The sequence below is a fragment of the Salvelinus alpinus genome, chromosome 6, assembly GCF_045679555.1.
Source record: "Salvelinus alpinus chromosome 6, SLU_Salpinus.1, whole genome shotgun sequence".
NCBI lineage: Eukaryota > Metazoa > Chordata > Actinopteri > Salmoniformes > Salmonidae > Salvelinus > Salvelinus alpinus.
The window spans coordinates 50,160,874-50,170,292 of record NC_092091.1 but is presented as its reverse complement, the minus strand read 5'-3'; the positions used below and the strand labels follow the sequence as shown (position 1 = coordinate 50,170,292).

Below are 9,419 nucleotides of genomic sequence, written 5' to 3'. Positions count from 1 at the left end.
ATCCAGGTAACATACGCTTCCTTGTGAGTCAAGCTCAGGTCTCACAAAATAATTTCTGTCTTAGTGTTCTCTCTGTCTCTCCCTTCTCTCCTGAGACCAAATGGTAATTTCTCTTCAGTGATGGATCATTCCTGACAGGTAGATGGACGCTGAGGGGACAGACAGTTCAGACTGTGTTGTTTTTAACCCTTTGATAAGTACAATCACATATTTGTGATCATTGTTGAGTGGTCCCTGCAGCGTACCATCGCAAATATGTGATTGGAACAGTAGCAACAGAACGTATGATGCAACAAACACATATAAACACCATTGTTGTCTGAAAATTATCTAAACAATGTTTTGTACTGATGGGAAATAAAGGTCTTCACAACTTTATTCCTCAATTTCACCTTTTATTGTAAAAGCATTACACGGAACACATCCACAGCCAAACTCATTCCATAAACTAGTCTAAATAACAGGTTGCGCTGACAAAAAACAAAACATAAGTTAGCAACCTAACAGCTAGACTTGTTTACAATGTACCACATCTCTGGTGAGTACAACAGAGAAATGTATTATTGTTTAGAAAATCTATAATTTTTTTTATGATGGCAGCCATGTTTGTTTATGTTTGACAAGCGAAAACTCCCTAATCCCAGAATAACATTCACTATAAGATCCAAATAAACAAAGTCAAAGATAGCTTCAACCATTGCCTGAAAAATATCATTTTAGTTTGGCCACTTTTCAGCATATTACAAGTCTTCGATGTACAGTGTATAAAATAACCAGAGCACATGACTTGACAAGTCGTTTACAGTTTTTGACAAATCACTAAGCAAATAAAATGTTATCACCTCACAGATCATCACCCCAAATACAAGCATACTGCCTAGCTTAACCGTAGTGTGAAAGCTAAACAAGGTTGACAGATTTGGATGAAACCATTTTAGGGATGTTTGGGGGGGGTTTCAAGACCATGGGGGTAAACATGGGGGAAGGTATCGTGGGGCTATATGATGCAGGAAATATGACTATGATGGGGGATTTATCAATAAATGGGGGGCAAACACAGGATAAGTTTATAAGCTAAATAAAAATAAAACCCCTGGAAAGGGGGGTCTGAGCTGGCAAACCTGAGATACAATCTGATGCCGCGTTCAAAACAACTGGGAACTCGGAAATCTCAGACTTCCAACTTCAGTGCGTTCAAGACATCTGGGAACTTGGGGGGAAAAAATGTCAGACTGTTTGTTTTGAACGGTCATCCAACTTGGAATTCCAACTCGGAATCTCAGACCTCTTTCTAGAGCTCTGAATTTCCGACCTGAAGATCACTGATGTCATGATTTAACCTCGTATTTTTCAGAGTTCCCAGTTGTCTTGAAAGAGCCATACGTCAGTCAGGTAAACCATCCCTTCACCTCGTTTTGTTACAACATCTTTGGTCTGACAGATGTTTACGTGACAACCAGCATGCATTGTATGATGTCAACAAACATGGCGCCACACATAGCTGGCAAATGGCTTAGCATTAGCTCAACATAATCAGTACAACCTTCAAAAAAGTATTTTACACATATATGTGTCCATTACAATCTATGCAAGAATCTAAATGCATGATTCATCACCAGTACTTGAAAAGTTGTGAATAAAACAGTAAATACATTATGCTCCATACATACTATGGTGGACAAATTGCAAAATTATGTTATAATACTTTTATTGCATCAAATGGTTGTTTTAAGCAACAGAATAGAGTATTATATATATTGTGTGTGTGTTCTCCTGAGGATGGGCCTCTGGGAGATAACACTGACAGGAGATTTACAATGTCTTTTGCGTGATAAAACCTAAAGAGCATTCCAGAGCATGAGTTAACGTTTCTGTTCTATACCATACCAGGGAGAGATGGTTCCAGTTTGGAGTCGGAGGGCCAGACACTGGTCTCTACACAATGAAAACTGTTGACACAGCAGATACTGTCTGCTATGTATTATAGGTATCTTTCATACAAGTCTTAACCTTGTGACCCATTCTATATATCTGTTGTTTGTCATGTAGGTTGAAAGGGGTGTATCTTGGCTATAAAATTCCTTTGTACTTTTGTCTCGGGGCTCTCAACAAATCATATGAGCGTGAATCGTAGACCAGCCATGACCAGCCATCATTATCGTAGAGCACTCAATCGATTCACTTTATATGTGTGCATTGTATTGACCTGCTCCCTTATTAATAAGTCATTAAAGATTAAGTTTAAGTATAACTCTGACTTGTGGAATACGTTTGTCTCTCCTCATTTGATAGTAAAGAAATTAACCACCACAATACATACAAGGGGTCCATGGGATCTAGGTTGCCTCGACAAAAATTCCACAGACATGTCCTGTGTGCTGTGGCTCGCCAAGTAGCTCTGGTCCCTCTCCAAGCGACTCTAGATCTTGACAAAGGGCAGTGAGCACCTCACTCTGGAAGTAGGGGGGCTTGACGAACCACACTGTTTCTCCATTTTGCAGGCCATCCTCCTTATCACTCATCAAGTCAACAATAACTACTGTCCAAATGTCTCTCTCATCCTCTGCAAGCACTCTCGACCATGCATCTAGAAGCAAAAACAAAGAAAACAATAGAGCACAGTTAACAAATGTATCAAAGTCTTGCATATTCATATAATTCAAGAGATAATAAAGGGGAATTTCAACCTTTGACATGTATCACTCTTAACTTGATTGTAGTTCTCCCAAACAATTTTGGATATATTGTGAAATGACAGATTTGTCACGTTCCTGACCTGTTTTCCTTTGTTTTGTATTTGTTTTAGTTGGTCAGGGTGTGAGTTGGGTGGGTTGGTCTAGGTTTGATTTTCTATGTTGGGATTTTGTGTTCGGCCTGGTATGATTCTCAATCAGACACAGCTGTCAATCGTTGTCCCTGATTGAGAATCATACTTAGGCAGCCTGGGTTTCACCTGTGTTTTGTGGGTGTTTGTTCCTGTGTCAGTGTTTGGGCCACACAGGACTGTTTCAGGTTAGTCACGTTTGTTGGTTGTTGTATTTTGTAGTGTTTGTTGTTTTCCCATTAAAATATGAATACTTACCAATCCGCATCTTGGTCCGATCCATGCTCCTCCTCGTCTGAGGAGGAGAACGACTACGACAGCTGTTACAAGATTGGGCTATTGTGAAAGGAATAGTTGAATTCCATCCACCTGGTTGAAGAGGGCTCCACAGGCCATTACTCCATGCACTGGATGTATCACCCACAAACACTATACAAACACTGTTTGCATGTGATACTGTCAGTGCACATGTGGACTAGAGTAGGACATTTTTTTTTTGCCAAAATGTGTCTTTAGAAAGTATTCATACTCCTTTACTTTTTCCAAATGTTGTTGTGTTACAGCCTGAATTTAAAATGGATTCCTTTTAGATTACGTGTCACTGGTCTACACACAATACCCCATAATGTCAAAGTGGAATTATGTTTTTCGAAATTTCTACAAATTAATTAGAATTTAAAAGCTGAAATGTCTTGAGTCGATAATCAATTAAATGTATTCATAAAGCCATTTTTACATCAGCAGATGTCACAGTGCTATACAGAAACGTAACTTAAAACCCCAAACAGCAAGTTACAGTTGAAGTCGGAAGTTTACATACACTTAGGTTGGAGTCATTAAAACTCGTTTTTCAACCACTCCACAAATTTCTTGTTAACAAACTATAGTTTTTGCAAGTCGGTTAGGACATCTACTTTGTGCATGACAAGTCATTTTTCCAACAATTGTTTACAGACAGATTATTTCACTTATAATTCACTGTATCACAATTCCAGTGGGTCAGAAGTTTACATAAATCCAGAAAATGATGTCATGGCTTTAGAAAATTCTGATAGGCTAACTGACATCCTTTGAGTCAATTGGAGGTGTACCTGTGGATGTATTTCAAGGCCTACCTTCAAACTCTGTCTCTTTGCTTGGCATCATGGGAAAATCAAAAGAAATCGGCCAAGACCTTCGAAAAAAAAGTTGTTTGAAATTCACTGCTCGACTGAGGTACCTTTCAGGTAATTGTATGTGTGGGGTACAGAGATGAGAGAGTCATTCAAAACTCATGTTAAACACTATTACTACACACAGAGTAAGTCCATGCAACTTTTATGTAACTTGTGAAGCAAATGTTTACTCCTGAACTTATGTAGGCTTGCCATAGCAAAGGGTTTGAAAGGGTGCTGGAAGATGGAACCAACAGAGCCCCCTCTGGACGTCCGCTGGTGACCAGCAGGTTATCCAACCGGATGGACAAATCCACCAGTTGGTCAAAGGTGATGGTGGCATCCCTGCAGGCCAGCACACGTTGGACGTCCTCACCAGGCTGCATCGGTAGTGGTCGATGAGGGTCCTGTCGTTCCAGCCTGCTCCGGCGGCCAAGGTCCGGAATTCCAGGGCAAACTCCTGGGCGCTCCTCGTCCCCTGCCTCAAATGGAAGAGCCATTCCCCATGAACTCCTCGAAGTGGTCCAACGCCACATCTCCTTCTCCCCACATAGCGTTTGCCCACTCCAGAGCTCTCCCCGAGAGGCATGAGACGAGGGCGGATACTCTCTCCATTCCCGAGGGAGCTGGGTGAACGGTGGCCAGGTAGAGGTCCAGTTGTAAAAGGAACCCCTGGCACTATGCTGCCGTCCCATCTTACTCCCTGGGAAGGGAGAGACGCATCCCACTGGGACTGGCTCCGGACGAGACGGGTAGAGGTAACCCCGGTTGCGCTGGTCGAGGCACTGGAGAGACCTCCTGTCTCTCCCAGCAGTCCATGGTCTGGACAACGCGATCCATCATGGCACCAAGAGTGTTCCTGGACGCGCCCCTCGACTCCTCTAACCGGGGTACCTGCTCCTGCTGACTCAATGGTGGTGTGAAATTCTGTTAAGAGTGTGTACTGGAGGTGAAGTCAGGTGCAGGAGAGCAGAGTGTAGTGAACAGGCGCACTTTTTATTCCGGTCCAACGAAAGCACAAAAGTACATAAATGTGCCCAAGCACGGAACAATAGACAAAATGTATGGCACGTAACAATACCCACATAACATAAATACAATTTCACACAAAGACATGGAGTGGAACAGAGGACTAAATATATGCAGTGTGATTAGGGAATGAAAACCAGGTGTGTATGGAACAAGACAAAACAAATGGAAATTTGAAAAATGCAGCGGCGATGGCTAGAAAGCCGGTGACGTCGATCGCCGAACGCCGCACGAACAAGGAGAGGAGCCGACTTCGGCGGAAGTCGTGACAAAAACACTCTGCCGCCCAGGTTTGCATTGTAAATGAGGGCATAAACTGGGTCAAGACGCCAGCAGAGTAAGTAGACCTTTATGTAGTAAAATAAAGGTTAAATACAAATAAATAAATAAATAAATAAAAGACCTACAACACTTTTAACAGCACATTACTCAACACTAGTGAGACTCATGTCACCTCGGGTAGGCCAACAGTATATCTAAAATATATATCTAAAATATATATTTTTCATCTCTACATGTAGGTCTCCTGATTTTAACCCGATCGAACTTGTTTGGCATCAACTGAAAACATTCATCCATAACTCTGCCAAGCCTACAAGCAAAGGTGAACTGGTGAAGGCCATCAAGACGTTTTGGCTTGAGAAATTGACAATACAACAATGTAACAAATTGCAAGTTGGGGGGATTTTCACAACTACAGTAGCCGGGCTATGAAGAGTCTATTGTCCTGCTAATAGCCCATCATGGAAACATTGAAGCCACACGTGTCAGATGAAACACCGTACATCTGGTGACCGTGCCAGCGTGCACTACACCCGGCCCGCCACAGCGGTCGCTAGCGCGATGGGACAAGAACATCCCTGTCGGCCAAACCCTCCCCTAACCCGAACAACGCTGGGAAAATTGTGCACCGCCCCATGGGTCTCCCAGTCGTAGCCGGCTGCGACAGAGCCTGGACTCAAACCAAGATCTCGAGTGGCACAGCTAGCACTGCAATGCGTTAGATCACTGCGCCACTTGGGAGGCCCTTAAGCTTGTAACTTTTAAAGGAAGAACCACTGTAGTAGGGCAAAATGGTAGGCTATCTAGCACCTACCGCTAAGCTAGCTAACATTAGAGGCTAGCTATACGTTACCGAGATGCCATCTTGTTCTCATGAAGTTACAGACAAAGTTAGCTAGCTTAGCTTGGCTACACTCAATGAATGTGAAAACTATTATTATCTAAATGTCCAGAGAACTCTGACAAAACCATGCTTATAAATGTAGCAAACATGAAAACAGGATAAATAAGGAGACATGGACATTGCAGCCATTGAGAGTTTACGTGCTGTGCAGAGTCCGGAAATTTCCAGAAACTTGTTAATGAATAGTTGGGAATTTACTATCACAGAAATTCCCATATCACGCAAGTGTTTTGGGATGCGTGGGAGTCCACACATTGCATGGGAAATTCCCATCCATGACCATGCACTTCAAATTTTACAGGAATATACCAGAACCGATTTCACCCAGAAACTCAGCTTTTAATGAGGTGTTTATCTCAAGGCCATGTTCTCGACCAGGACAGGAAAGAGAGGGCAACTTAAAACTGAGTGTGTCAGACAAAACAGAGCAAAACTACTGTCTGTTCAAAATATCATATATCGTTAAAACAATCAGCCTGAGTGTGTGTGTATGTCTGTGTGTATTCGCAAGTGTGTGTGAGTTTCTGTGTGTGTTTGTGCTTGTCTCTTATACAGATCCCCCCTAGTGGTTTTTGGCTGTTCTAATCTCCTTCTCTTAGCAGCAGCCCATCAGACAGAGTGGTTGTGAGGAGTGTGTTGGAGAAGGCAGGATAGAGTGTCTGACGCATGTGTCCTACTGGTGTGTGTCAGCGCTCTGCGTGGTGTCTATGGTCGGTGTTTGTGATGACAGCAGCGGACTGTGCAGTATGGCAGGCAAGGTCTCTCTCTAAAACTCACTGAAGGGTCGCTCTCCGCTCCACGTCTTGGTTTTCCCTGCATGGCAGATCACCTCTGATTCACTGGTTGGGAGAGAGATAGACCTCAAGATCAGTTTCATTCATGAATGGCCCCCACTTCCAGCCCTTTTATTTACTCAAGAGTTAAAGGTGCTGTCTGTAAAAACAAATCCCTCTGTGGCCATGGAACGAAATGTAGAAACAATCGAGACTCAAACAAATACACACGTTCGCACGCACACGCAAGTGAGATATGAATGCCAAGAGTACGGGGAGCGCAGATTTGTGTCTGCAAGGAACAGCTACACACCCCAAAGATGTAGGTTTTATTTATTTTACAGAGCCTGAATTGCCACGGTTATATTAATCAGTAGCAATTTGTACAAACAAGAGGTTGGTTAGCAGTGACTGCCTAGCTGATTTGGTTCTGGGTGCCAAGATATTGTAAGTTATCTTACCGAAAAAATAGGCTTCTGGCAAACAGTTGTGGCAAATATTTGGCCAATTTGCCACAAATTTGCAGCAAGCTCATATTTTCACATGCAAATTAGTTTTGTGGAAAACTGTTGCGATAAATTTGCGGCAATTTGTGAACTTCTGGCAAACAATTCTGGGAAACTTGTGGCGAACATTCTTTAATAACTGATCAAAATAAATCCAATACAACTTGAAATCATCAGCAAGGTAATGAAGAAAATAGCAAAGGCTGGATATTTCCTAAATAAATTATTTAGATTTAAACAGAAAGGCTATAGTCTGATGTTTGGACTGTTTGTGTCACGCCCTGGCCTTAGTATTCTTTGTTTTCTTAATTATTTTGGTTAGGTCAGGGTGTGACATGGGGAATGTATGTGGTTTTTGTAGTGTCTAGGGTGGTTGTAAGGTTTAGGGGGTTTATTAGAGTAGTTGGGTTTATGTTTAGTATAGTAGTCTAGCTGTGTCTATGGTTGAGTGTAGGTATCTAGGAAAGTCTATGGTTGCCTGAATTGGGTCTCAATTAGAGACAGCTGGTTATTGTTGTCTCTGATTGGGAGCCATATTTAAGGCAACCATAGGCTTTAGCTGGTTGTGGGGAATTGTCTATGTTGAACGTTTGTAGCCTGTGTGTGCGCGCACTACGTTTATAGCTTCACGGTCGTTTGTTGTTTTTGTATAGTTTGTAATAGTGTTTCGTTTCATGTTCATCTTCGTAGAAAAAATAAAAGAAGATGGCTTATTTTCCACATGCTGCGTTTTGGTCCGTCTCTCCTCCACACGATCGTGACAGTTTGGTTCATGAAATAATATAAATGAATTATAATATTCAATCCTATCTTATGAAATGTTATCTTGTGAAATATTACATATTTAAAAATTGGGCTTTGTTTCAATGTGCTATTTAAAATATGTAAATATTATTTTTCCACATTTTGTTACATTACAGCCTTATTCTAAAATGTATTAAACAAAAAAAAAAGCAAAAACTGTTTTTTATGAATTCAAAATGAAAATCAGAAATACCTTATTTACATAAGTAGTCAGACCCTTTGCTATGAGACTCGAAATTGAGCTCAAGTGCATCCTGTTTCCATTGATCATCCTTGAGATGTTTCTACAACTTGATTGGAGTCCACCTGTGGTAAATTTTATTTATTGGACATGATTTGGAAAGGCACACACCTGTCTAAATAAGGTCCCACAGTTGAAAGTGCATGTCAGAGCAAAAACTAAGCCATGAGGTCGAAGGAATTGTCCGTAGAGCTCCAAGACAGGATTGTGTCGAGGCACAGATCTGGGGAAGGGTACCAAAAAATGTCTGCAGTAATGAAGGTCCCCAAGAACACAGTGGCCTCCATTATTGTTAAATGGAAGAAGTTTGGAACCACCAAGACTCTTCCTAGAGCTGGCCACCTGGCCAAACTGAGCAATCGGAGGAGAAGGGCCTTATCAAACTGGGTGGGCTGGACATGCCGAGAGTTGAGTTTGGATTGGTCTGCCATATAGCCACGCGTCTGTCTATTGGAGCTGGTCAGCATGTCTAGGTAATCGCGTCAAATGTATTGCGTAGTAAATCTGCATAAACCTAATGTCAAGTTAAAGTGTACTATTAGTTAGCTACCGTTAGCTGGCTGGCTCGCTAGCTAATGTTATGTATATGCTCTCCACTTTCTTGAGGACTGAGTTTTGAAATCAGTGGAATTCGAGTATGATCGGTAAGAAGATGGAGAAAACACCAGTCTGGATTACACCGTCAAACTAAGGGCAACCATGCATGGCATCAGACAGGAGACGCATCCAACCATGATAGTTTAGCTAGCTACATTTTCAGATGTTACACGTTTCTAATTTTGACAGAAAGTGGTTTCAATTCAAGTGTACTGTTAGCTAGCTAACGTTAGCTGGCTGGGTTGCTAGCTAACGTTATCTGTATGATCTTATTCTTCGTATCTCAGACGCATTTGCTTGACTAG

At 41.9% G+C, this 9,419-nt stretch overlaps 1 long non-coding RNA gene across 1 annotated transcript in view; it reads right to left on the bottom strand.

Annotated features, from left to right (window-relative positions):
- Positions 1-613: 613 nt before the first annotated feature.
- LOC139577604 (uncharacterized) overlaps positions 614-9,419 on the bottom strand; it is a 36,364-nt gene continuing 27,558 nt past the window's right edge. Inside the window, exon 3 of the long non-coding RNA XR_011675343.1 lies at positions 614-2,587. This is a non-coding gene — a long non-coding RNA (uncharacterized lncRNA). The remainder of the gene's footprint in view (positions 2,588-9,419) is intronic.